This window comes from Lampris incognitus, chromosome 7 (assembly GCF_029633865.1).
Source record: "Lampris incognitus isolate fLamInc1 chromosome 7, fLamInc1.hap2, whole genome shotgun sequence".
NCBI lineage: Eukaryota > Metazoa > Chordata > Actinopteri > Lampriformes > Lampridae > Lampris > Lampris incognitus.
Window position 1 is genome coordinate 34,732,811 of NC_079217.1, and position 12,808 is coordinate 34,745,618.

A 12,808-nucleotide genomic window follows, 5' to 3' on the forward strand; every position below is an offset into this window, starting at 1 on the left:
ACAGCTTCTTTCAATGCTGTTTTGTGCATATGTGTGTGTGTGTGTGTGTGTGTGTGTGTGTGTGTGTGTGTGTGTGTGTGTGTGTGTGTGTGTGTGTGTGTGTGTGTGTGTGTGTGTGTGTGTGTGTGTGTGTGTGCTTGTGTGGGTGGGTGGTGGTGGTGGTGGTGAACAAAGAGCACATTTGTTGACCGATTTCTTTGTCGGGGAGTCCGACCTGTCAGAGCTGACATGAAGTTTAAACGATCTCCTCTTCTGAAGCAATTGACTGCCGGCAGTGGCGGAGCGGTTCATTACCAGGAATTGCAGTTTGTGCAGTGTCGGACAGGATTCAGCAGAAATCTCTCACAAGAAAAGTGTTGTTATGCATGTTTCTCTTGTTCTCTTTTATTACTACAAAAACTTCTCTCTTGTAGGTTGCGGAAGTTTTTTTTTTTTTTTTTTTGCAGAGAGAACTGTGACTGGACTCGGGCCAGCTACAACCGGTTCTCTGAGGGAAATGTTCATCAGTCGCTCAGCGCTGACTCTCTCCTCCTTCCTTGCTCGCTTTTCCCCTTCTCCCCTCCAAGACTCCCTTTCTATTCTCTCTGATTTTCCCACCATCAATCCTTCATCCCACACGGCAAAGATGAGGGAATGGGAGATGACAAAAGGGGGGATGACAGATTACCTGCTATATATAGTCAGCCTCATACCGCTTTTCTTATTCATTTTGTCCCTGTGCCCCCGAACCATTGGACACACCTTTTGATTTGGAAGCGGCGATGCAAATAGACCTTCTCTCCATTATTTTATCACTCTCTAAAAGCAGTGGCTTGGGCCACATATTCTCCAATTCAGCACAGGACCCCACATTAAGCACGCTGTGCCACAAGAATGCACATGCTTACATATTCACAGTAGCATTTGCATTCATGGGGAGGGGTTGTTATTGTTGCTGCAATGATAAGCCCTGCAGGTGGAGCAAGTCCTTTCTTACGTGTCGAGTGTTGAAACACATCAACTGATTCTCAGCATGATATATAGGATTGGGGTTGAATTTGGTGTACATTTTTTCATGATGTAAATTACAAATGGAGGCATAATTATGTCAGGGGAAGAATCACAAGTCACCCATGATAGGAGAGCCTGATGGGTGTGTCCCCATCCATACACTTAGTGGCGGTGGTTCTATACTCAGAGAAACAATCATCTGTCTGGAGAGAGACGGATTACCGCGGTCCCCACTGTAATATCCTCCTCTCCCTCTTGTCCATTTGTCTGCTAAGTGTTCCTATAGACTGTGTCAAAGAGCAGATTTATGTTTTCCCGACTCTGTGCGACAGAAGTGTAAAGTATGGATTAGAGCTACATAGAAGGGCCATGGATAATCTCGTTCTTTTTTTCCTGTCATTCTCTCTCTTTTATGTTCTTTCTCTCTCTATCTTTCTCACTCGCTCTCTCAGTGCATATTTTTTTGCAGTAAATCATAGGATTTTCCTATCCAGGTTTTATGCCTCTGCAGAGAAGATTGATCTTTTGTATTACAAACGCAGCATGGCTGGCTGCTGCTCTTATCCTTACCTTCATCGTGCCCGTCCATCTTTCTGCACATCAGCATTATGCAATTATGTGTTACGATTTGTGGAGTTTGGATTTATAATAGAGCTTTTAGCTGGCTACTTCATAAAACTCCAAAGAGATTGTTACATTAAGACGGAGAATCACAAAAGAAAACAATGAATTCCAGAATCTTGGTTTCATCACAATCTGGAGTTGTTTAAAGAAATTGCCTCAAATGAAACTATTTTGTAGAGAATGGAGCTGATGGGCTAGTAGAATGAGTAGAATATGTCCTAGTGTATGTGTGTGTGTGTGTGTGTGTGTGTGTGTGTGTGTGTGTGTGTGTGTGTGTGTGTGTGTGTGTGTGTGTGTGTGTGTGTGTGTGTGTGTGTGTGTACTGTCCATTGGACTCAGAGCTAGCTTTTACTGACCATGAATTAGAGTTTTCTATTGTTTTGTACACTCCCTGTTTTGGCCGGCTCACATTTTCTTAGACACCTTAAAAAATATTCCTTTTCTTTGCCTCAGGCACAAAGGCCAAAATAGATGCTGACACAAACTGAACAGAATAGCAGACAGTCAATAGCTATTCAGCCGACAGTCCAGTGCAACATCTTTTCTGAAAGTCCCCTCAAAGAAAACGGAACCTTTTATACCTTGGCACAATGAATAAAGGGAAACTTTTATTTAAAGAAAAAAAAAGTTGCTCTGGGCTGAGGAATGGGAAAAAAACATGGGGCACTTGAGGTTCAGAAAAACATTGGCAAGTGTCCTGAATCCTGATTCCTTCTGTTTCACACCGACGGGAGTTCAAGGATATGAAGAAAACTCTGTCATTCCTTCAGTGCATCCATATTGCTGTGTCTCAGGGCTGCAGCCGGGTGATGGTGGTGATGTGACACAGTGTGGTGTAGGTGTATCTTCTTATGATCCCTTGATATAAATGAAACAGCATGCATATTAACCCTAATGCGGCATTTGAATGACATGGGATCTCTGAACATGATTGCCAATCAGGTGCACCCCGTGATTGCTGCAGTATGTCTATCTCTACATTGTTTTTTTGTTTTTTCCATCATGGTAGGGTTCCAAGTCTAAAGTCTTAGATTATCCAGTATTGGTCCTCTAACATGACAATGATTTCAACTTAATGCATTGTCCTGCCCGGTCAACACATCTCAATTCATTAGGACATCTGTGGGATGAGATGGATCAAGCTACACATGGTAGAGCTAACTTAATGCCGCTGTGGGAAGCAATGGAATCAGCATGGGCTAGCATCTGCTGCTGAAATGTTTTCAACACCTTGTTGAGCCAACACCCTGAAAAAGAGGGGAAAAGGGGTTGCAACACAATACACAGATGGTGTGTTTTTTTACACTAATGCTTTTGCTGTATTGCATATGTCATCTTTCATCACTACCTGCATATAACACGGCATATTAATTCAACAATACAATTTCATCTCTCTACCCTATTCTGTCACCCTTTCATCTTCTCTTGCCCTCATAGCCATATCATCAGCATATCACAGATTTTTATGTCGTCAGTCCTTTTTGTCCCACTGAGATGTATCATTCTCTTGACACATCACCTTTGTATATTCTAATTCTCACAGGAAAGTAAGAGAGTGAAAAATAGAGAGAAGTATAGGGGCAAACCCCCTCTCTTTGGATCTAATTTATGCAGTCGCATATATTTACATCAAAAGTGGAGGTAAGGCTCTGCTCTACCTTGGTCCGCCTCTCTAGACATGAAGAAAGATTCCTCATTTCAAATTGGATTTTTCTCCTTCTACTTCTCCTTTTTGGCCAGAAGCGTATTTGTTCCCTCTCTCTGATGGTTTTTTCTTCTTCTCCTTCTTTTTCTTTGTGAAACACAAGAAAATGTGCCAACGGGGGCTGAGAGAGACATATTGGAGCCATGAAACTATTCCTTTTCATGCTCAGGAGAAGGCAAATTCTGTTAGTCTGGTTGACATTCCACTTAATTTGATTCATTACTGTGTGATGAGGCTGTGGTAGCCACATGCATGGAGGAGGGCTGGGGGGGGGGGTGTCTCTGAAATGACCGTATGGGCTCCTCAACACCTGAAGTAAGGTTTGCTGTCAATAATAACACAACTCTACAAAATTAGGATATTGAGGCTTCTAACGAAAAGCCTGTTCAATTTTCCAATGGAAAAAGAGTCGTTGGCACCCATGGCTCAAAAATGTTCTTGACCATTTTATTGGGGATCTAAATAAAAAATAAAAAGAGAAAATGTCTCCATTCCCAATCCTGATCCATCTCCTCCCCCAAGTTTCACTCTATGTAACATAACACAATCACACCGGCACTAAGGGAAAACAATGCCAATGTCCTATATGATAATTTTACCTACCCTTTATCGACCTAAACATCTGGTAAGTGTCAAGGGGGTGAAACAGAACAGATAGTCACATGCTGTGGCTACTCATTAGCTAGCAGCAGCCCATGCTAAAAAGTTTGCCCAAAGGCCTGTGGCCAAATGGTAGCCGATGTCTTTACAGGCCAGTTGATGTGCTGCACTCCTAAATGGATCGTAGTGTTATCATGTGAATGCTGATGTGCTGGCTGTCTTTTTAATAAGATTGTCAACAGCAAGTTTCTTTGTTTAGAGGAGTGAAGTGGTCAGCATATAACACTTAGCAGAAAAAAGTTTGTAAATAGTTAAATAGCTTAACTTCAATCATAGTCACTGTATGATGTCCACTGTCAAGACATCTTCTTATGCCTTATATCTCAAAGACAGCTCATCCCATAGCTGTTATCTGCACATGTCTGTGCTAAACCTGGCTGCTCCAATGACATATTTCCCAATATGTGCCTAAGGAATGTTTGTTCTCATTAATCCCAACCTCTTGTAGAACCATGGAGTTAAAATAGGGTTCCACCATCCAGGTAGTGGTCTATTCCGTTGCCTACCAACATGGGGATCGCCAGTTCGAATCCCCGTGTTACCTCTGGCTTAGTCGGGTGTCCCTACAGACACAATTGGCTGTGTCTGTAGGTGAGAAGCCGGATGTGGGTATGGATCCTGGTCGCTGCACTAGCACCTCCTCTGGTCGGTCGGAGCACCTGTTTGGGGTGGAGGGGGAAACTGGGGTAATAGCGTGACCCTCCCATGTGCTACATCCCCCTAGTGAAATGCCTCACTGTCAGGTGAAAGGAAGTGGCTTGGGACTCTACATGTATCAGAGGAGGCATGTGGCAGGACAGATTGGAAGAGTGGGGTTATTGGCCGGATACAATTGGGAAGAGAAAGGGGGGGGAAATCCCCCCCCAAAAAAGAAAAAAGGGTTCCATAGTAGAACCCTGGAGTGTCCCTCCAGAGAACAATGTGGATTCAACAGTTGACCATTTAGATGTGTCAGATGAGGCTAATTCAAAGTTTTTCATCAGTAGAATCTTCAAGGAGATTTTGAGTTAAATATCTTAAGACTAGAATGACTTTCTAACTGGAACACAGTGAGCAATTAATTCTGGTAACCTGATCAGGAAATATCTGTTCTGGAACATCAAATGGCAAATGTTCACATTTTCACTTCAGACAAATATGTTCACCACAAGATAACAGAGCGGAGAAGCATGTGGTGGTGTTATAGCTGAAATACTATGAGTAAGTAGTATCAGATGAGTGTAGCCTGTCTGCGTGACTTGTGTTGGTATGACTCATATATGTTTACAATTTGGACAACTTTTTTTGTAAGGCTGTTTTGGCTGCTACAGATCTTTCATTCATACTGTTGCAGTTGAAATGTGTTTAGTCTGGCAGAGCATCGGTAAATCATGACATAAATCTCTCTGCATTTTTTTCCTTATTGCTTTCTTTTTTGTGCTGTTCAGCAGATTTGTTTCTCGTCTGTATAAGGTGGGGTAGGTGTCCATCATAACTTGCTATGCATGTTGTTTTCTATGCTGTGCAGGGACCCGGCCACCCATGCAGTGAGCCATGGGGAGTTGCTCCTTACTGAGAGCAGAGCATCATGGGAGATTCCAGGATTCTGCACAGTATTTGATTAACATTCTAAACAAGGCTCTAAATCTATACTCTCTGCATGTTATTGACAAAAACATACATTTAAATAAATAATTATATCATATTTTTTTATTCCAAATGGGACAAAAGTCAGTTTTTTATGGATCCACATTCAAACTTAAACTAATCATAATGTCATTTGTTATTTTAAACAGGAAAAAGGTCACATTTTTCTTTTAATGGATTGCTATTTTAATCCTATGCTGGATGTTGTCTCATTCACTGTAATTTACACACACAGTGTCTTTGTACACTGATCCTTAATGTCTCATAGAGAACAATGGAGAATGGACCTTTTTTCAGCCCAGTCCATTTTTCACTGTCAGCATCCTACTGACTTCCTTTCCAAAGCTAGTACTTTCTTCCTTAATGACACAGACACAGCTGTAAAAAAACAAAACAAAAAAAACAGGTCTATATCCTGCAAGACATTAAACAATGACACATTTGACTCTCGACAAACAGTTTGTCAGTTGCTTTTCAAGAGGGTGTTAGTCATGTAGTGACAATTTTTTCTTGATGTAGTGACATTTTTGAGGTAAGTTTAGAAAAAACACTGGACTGGAAAATTGATAAAATGGATTTGGCTTGGCTCTTATTTGGACGTCCAAGTGCTTTTTTTTTTAATGAGGGAATGTCTTCTTTTGTGCAACATCTGATTGTAGATCTCTTCCCAAAAGCCATTTCTATGAACTCCATTATGCCATTGATCTAAACGTCACCAGCTAGTTAGCAAGTCTTGCTTTGTCGAAACAAATTCTGTTGAAATTCACATCATCCACATAGAGCCATTGGAATATCCTTTTTCCAAGTTTCAAAGAGTACGTGGACCTTTTACTGTTCTTCTTCCATCCATGTCACAGGAAAGAAAGATATTAGCCTATAGAAAAAACAAGTATCAGAGGAGGAAAAAACATTGCACAGAGCCTCTGGATGAACCTAAATCATGTGCTGGAGAAAGACCATTGTGATTGGCATGTGGACAATGCAGCACATTCGTTCATTGTACTGCAGTTCTATACACTGCCACAAGTGATTTTAATCCCACTGATCTACCAGCTTCATCTTCCCATCTTCCCCTGACCATGCTTCTGCAGCTATACATCACTGTCTAGCCACAGGCTACGGGGACGCAGAGCAAGGTGACACTCTCACCTACTGAATTGCCGCTGGTGGCGGGAAGTAGATATGGGGAGAGAGAGACAAATGAAGAAAGAGAAAAGGAGAAAGAGTCATGTGGTCCAAAGCAAAGGAATAAAATGAGACAGAAAATGGAAGTGTGTGTCTCTCTCTCCCCTAGACTATCCCAGTGGGAGGGTGAGCGTTCACGTAAACTTTACTAGCTGTGTGAACATAGCGCAATAACTGATGGAAACCCAGTGGGGATCACCATCTCTTTCAGAGGACAACACCTAGACACACAGATTCACAGAGGTGTAGAGACTAGATGAGATTTTGTTTCTGGCACACCTTTGGTATTGTGTTAAAGCAAGGGCTGCTTAGAGGATAGCCTCAATGGACAATGGCTAGAGATGTCCCGATACCACTTTTTTACTTCCGATACCGATACCACAGCTTTAGCTTTCTGCCGATACCGATATCAATCCAATATTTTGTTTTACTCTTGTACTACTACTACTACTACTACTACTACTACTTTCAGTTGTTCCGGTTAGGGGTCGCCACAGCGGATCATCTGTTTCCATCTCTTCCTGTCCTCTGCATCTTCCTCTGTCATGCCAGCCACCTGCATGTACAACTAATAATAATAATAATAACAACAACAACAACAACAACAACAATAATAATAATCATTATTATTAAAGTATATACTTCTGGATCAGTTCTTGATCCACAAGTATATACTTCTGGATCAAGAACTTACCATCTTTACACCAAGATCTGACAAACGCCTTCAATGGATGCATCAGCAACCCAGAATCCTGCCCTGAATGGCGCACAACTGGTACCACCTACCTACTTTCCAAAACAGAAGACACCAAAAACCCTAAAAACTATTGTCCCATCACATGAAAATGAAGCTCCAACCATCCACGCCTGAAAAGTCAAGCAAAAAGCAAAGTGTCATGCCCAAGAACAAATGAAACAAAAATGGGAAGGGAAACAAATGCATGGGTAATACCCAAAAAGAGTAGGTGAGAAAGATGTAGACCAACAAATGACCAACTGTGGTGTTCCCAACACAGAATATTAACCAGTGTGGTTTTATTAGTTTTGAATATACACAGATCAATGTGATTGGTACTGAATAAGGTGGAGGTCATCTATTGGTTGTTCCTGAATAGTATATAAGGCAGAATCACCACCAGGGCGTTCTCTTGGTACTCCGCTCTACTCTGGATAGGTAGGTTGTTACAGTGTAATAATAAATATACTACGTTACTGTCATAAGTCTGCCGTGTGCACTTTCCAGTTATCTGCTTAAACAGGTTAGAACATTATTAGTGTTTCATACACGACAGTTTGGCGACGAGGATGGGATGTTTAAGTTGGAAGTCACAGAGTTAGCATGTCAAGCAGCTCCAGCGAGGCAGAAGTCAACGACGAACAACCAGAGAGACGTTCGGTGAGTGAAAGGACCGTCGAACAGAAGATGGCATTCGGTAAGCCAGAAGATTTCCACTTCCAGGAAAGTGAGGAAAATTTTGATAGTTATCGCCAGCGGTTAGAGCAGTACTTCGCAGCAAATGGATTGGACACTCGAGATGAGAAAACCAAAGCGGTATTTCTTACGGTGGTAGGAAAAAGGGCGCATAGCTTGCTGATGGATTTGTGCGCGCCAGATAAGCCATCGGGTAAAACATATGAAGTACTGGTGGGAATGCTAGAAAAGCACTACATCCCGAAAACCAACTTTATTGCCGAGAGATGCAAGTTTCACGGAAGAAACCAAAAGGAAAACGAAACAATAAGTGAATACATTGCAAGTTTGAGAAAGTTAGCAGCCACATGCAAATTTGGAACATTTTTAGATGAAGCACTGCGTGATAGGTTTGTCTGTGGAGTTAAGAGCAGTGAGCTAAGAGATCGGTTACTCAATGCTGCTCACACAAAAGACTTAACGTTACAGCTCGCAGTTGAAATGGCGCTTTCTTTTGAGGTAACAAAAGGCAACAGTGCGCAACAGTTTGCAGAAAGGCTATAAAGCTAATGTGGTGGAAAAGAAGGCTAACATAAAGCATAGAGAGGCTACGGTAAAATCTAGCTAACGGAAAGCCCTGCTATCGCTGCAATGGAAAAGGCCACAGACCGGATGAATGCAGGTTCAAGGACGCAGAGTGTCACCAGTGCAAGAAAAAGTGACACATCGCAAAAGCATGCCGTTCACCTAAAGAAGGAAGCTATGGCAAGGCATCAAAAGGGACCATGCATTTGGAATTTTATGCATTAAGAGAAGCCGTAGAGAGAGAACTGGCAAAATTGGAAGCTGAAGGTGTCATCTCACCCATTAATTACAGTTAGAGTGGGCAGCTGCAATAGTTTGTGTGCCTAAAAAGGAGGATAGTGTGAGAATATGTGGAGACTACAAGGTCACCATCAATCCATGGTTGAATGTGGAACAGTATCCACTACCCAAAACCCAAGATTTATTTGCTAAACTAGCAGGAGGTCAGCAGTTTACCAAATCAGACTTGTCGCAGGCTTATCAGCAAGTTCTGTTAGAGGACAATTCAAGACATTACCTAACTATCAACACACACAGAGGCTTGTATCACTACAATAGGTTACCCTACGGTGTTGCTAGCGCCCCTGCTATTTTTCAAAAGATTGTGGATCAGGTTCTTCAGGGCATGGAAGGGGTCATCTGTTATTTAGATGACATCTTAATTACTTGAAAAGATACAGAAAGGCACCTGACTAACTTGGGAGAGGTGCTTAGCAGACTTGAAACTTACAATCTCAGGGTTAAAAGAGAGAAGTGTGCATTCATGCAGAACAGCGTTTCATACTTAGGGCATGTCATTGATGCCATGGGCATACACCCAATGAAGGAAAAGACAGATGCTATTCAGAGGGCTCCAGTTCCGAAAAATGTAACTGAACTCAGGTCATTCTTAGCTCTGTTAAACTACTATGGGAAGTTTATCCCTAATCTATCTACTCTGATTCAGCCAATGACAGCATTGCTGCATAAAGATGCAACCTGGGAATGGTCAGAGAAATGAATTTGATAGTGCAAAGAAGTCTCTTCAGTCAGATAAATTGTTAGTACATTTTGATGCAGAGTTACATATCATACTAGCATGTGATGCTTCTCCTTATGGAGTTGGTGCTGTAATCAGCCACAAAATGAAAGATGGAAGTGAGAGACCTATTGCATTTGCATCCAGAATGTTAACTAAAACAGAACAGAATTACTCTCAACTGGAAAAAGAGGCACTGGGTCTTGTTTTTGGAGTTATGAAATTCCATGAGTATCTTTATGGAAGGAAATTCTTGTTATTGACAGACCACAAGCCACTGTTGAAAATTCTGGGGCCTAAAACATGTGTGCCAACACTGGCCACCGCTAGATTACAAAGGTGGGCTCTAATTTTGGCAGCGTATAAATACGAAATCCAGTACAAGAAGTCAGAGCAGCATAGCAATGCTGATGCTTTATCAAGATTACCTGTGAAGCCTGATGTAGATGTGGTGTCAAACCCAATTTACAGAGTGTCTTACCTGGAAGACTTACCTCTTACTGCTAGAGAAATAGCCAAAGAAACAGACAGAGATCCTGTGTTAAGAGTGGTTAAACAGTTGGTGTTAACTGGTTGGCCTAAACATGTACAGGATGAGTCACTGAAGCCTTATTTTCAGAGAAAATTAGAGCTTAGCATTGAGGATGATTGTTTATTATGGGGTACCCGTGTGGTAGTGCCTGATAAACTAAGAGACAGGCTATTGTCTGAATTACATGAGCACCACTGGGAATAGTTAAAATGAAGTCCCTCAGCAGAAGTTTATTCTGGTGGCCTACATTAGATGACAGTATTGAACGTGAAGTGAATCAGTGTACTATTTGTCAGCAGCAGCGTAGTATGCCTGCTACCGCACCGATACATACGTGGAAATGGTCTTCGAGTCCATAGGAAAGAGTACATCTTGATTTTGCTGAGGACCACAAGCAGATGTTTTTAGTAGTGATGGATGCCTATGCTAGATGGCCAGAGATAGTTCCCATGACCACTACTACTTCATCTAAGACAATTGAAGCAATGAGAAATTTATTTGCAGCTTATGGGTTGCCTAAAGAGGTTGTAACTGATAACGGACCTCAGTTCGTATCGCAAGAGTTTGAGTCATTTTTGACTAAAAATGGAGTAAAACACATCAAGTCACCTGCATACCATCCTGCAAGTAATGGTTTAGCTGAAAGATTGGTCCAAAATCTTAAGAAATCCCTTGCAAAGAATAGAGCCATTGGTGGTATGACGCTTGAGCACTGTGTAGCAAATTTTCTGATTGGGTACAGAAACACACCCCATACTAAGACAGGAAAGACCCCAGCTGAACTATTTCTGAGAAGACAGGTGCGAACCAGGTTGTGTCTTATCAAACCAGAGTTCTCTCAGAGAATGCAGACCGAGTCTGAACCAAATCTTCCCCATGTTAGGTCTTTTAAGGTTGGTCAACACGTGTTGGTAAAAAATTACAGGGGAGGGGAGAAATGTTTGAATGGAGTTATAAGTGAAGTGTTGGGTCTTGTCACATACAGTGTTGAAGTAAATGGAAATTGTGTGAAAAGACATGTGAACCAGATGTTGGGTGTCAAGGGAAATCCAGATCAGACTCAAATGGACTCTTGTGATAGAGCTTCTTGGGAGATTGATGATTTCAATGCAGACACTGATGTGTCAGAACATCCTGAACCACAGGTTGTGGAAGAACGACCTGTTGAACTACCACCGCCAGTTGTGGAAAGGAACACTCGTCCTGTGAGAGACAGACGTCCTCCTGATAGACTGAACTTGTGACTGACATGCAGATTGGTTATTGAAAAAAAAGAAATCTGTAATGTAATGTATGGTTACTGTTGAAGAAATACTGTACATGGTTATGAGCTTGAGAGCAAAAAGGATATGTTAGAATCCTAGAAAAAAAATGAAGTTTGAATTTACAGGGGAGGAGTTGTGGTGTTCCCAACACAGAATATAACCAGTGTGGTTTTATTAGTTTTTAATATACACAGATCAATGTGATTGGTACTGAATAAGGTGGAGGTCATCTATTGGTAGTTCCTGAATAGTATATAAGGCAGAATCGCCACCAGGGCGTTCTCTTGGTACTCCGCTCTATTCTGGATAGGTAGGTTGTTACAGTGTAATAATAAATATACTATATAAATATAAATATACTATACTCATAAGTCTGCCGTGTGCACTTTCCAGTTATCTGCTTAAACAGCTTAGAACATTATTAGTGTTTCATACATGACACCAACCAAACAGAGGGCTTTATCATCGCTGCCCAAGACCAGGCCATCAAGACCAATTACTACCGGAGCAAAATCCTCAAAGATGGCACAGACCCAGCGTGCAGGATATGTGGTCAATTCCAGGAAACCATTGACCATATCGTGGCAGGGTGCCCTGAGCTGGCCAAAACGGAATACCTACAAAGACACAACAAGGCCGCCACATACCTGCACTGGAACATCTGCAAAGAATTCGACATCAACACAAAAGAAAAATGGTACGCGCACGAGCCCCAAACAGTAACAGAAAAAGACGACATCACAATCTTACGGGACATGCCAGTACAGACAGATCGTGAGAAAAAGGACAACAGACCAGACATCATCATCAAGAGCAAAAAAGAAAAAAGCTGCCTACTCATTGACATGTCCATCCCGACTGAAAGGAGCACCTCAGTAAAAGTAACTGGAAAAACTGTCGAAATATAAAGACCTTGAAATAGAGATTGAACGAATGTGGGGAATGAAAACCACAACAATACCAGTAGTGATAGGAGCCCTGGGACTTGTATAAAAAGGGATGGAGAAATACACCCAACGGATCCCGGGTAACATCAGAATACAAGAACTAAAGAAGATCGCACTACTTGGAACATCTCATATCTTAAGAAAGGCACTATCCATCAAACAGACTTCTACCTCATTCTAACCCTAGGCCCAAGGAATGGGCCCGGTTATTATGCTGTAGTATGGCATGAAGTTAAAGTAAATTTGTATAATAATAATAA

General features: G+C 41.7%; 1 protein-coding gene across 1 annotated transcript in view; it reads left to right on the top strand.

Annotated features, from left to right (window-relative positions):
- The window catches only part of igsf11 (immunoglobulin superfamily member 11), a 175,685-nt gene that overhangs the window by 66,466 nt on the left and 96,411 nt on the right, over window positions 1–12,808 (top strand). The gene's annotated exons all lie outside the window — the stretch shown is intronic.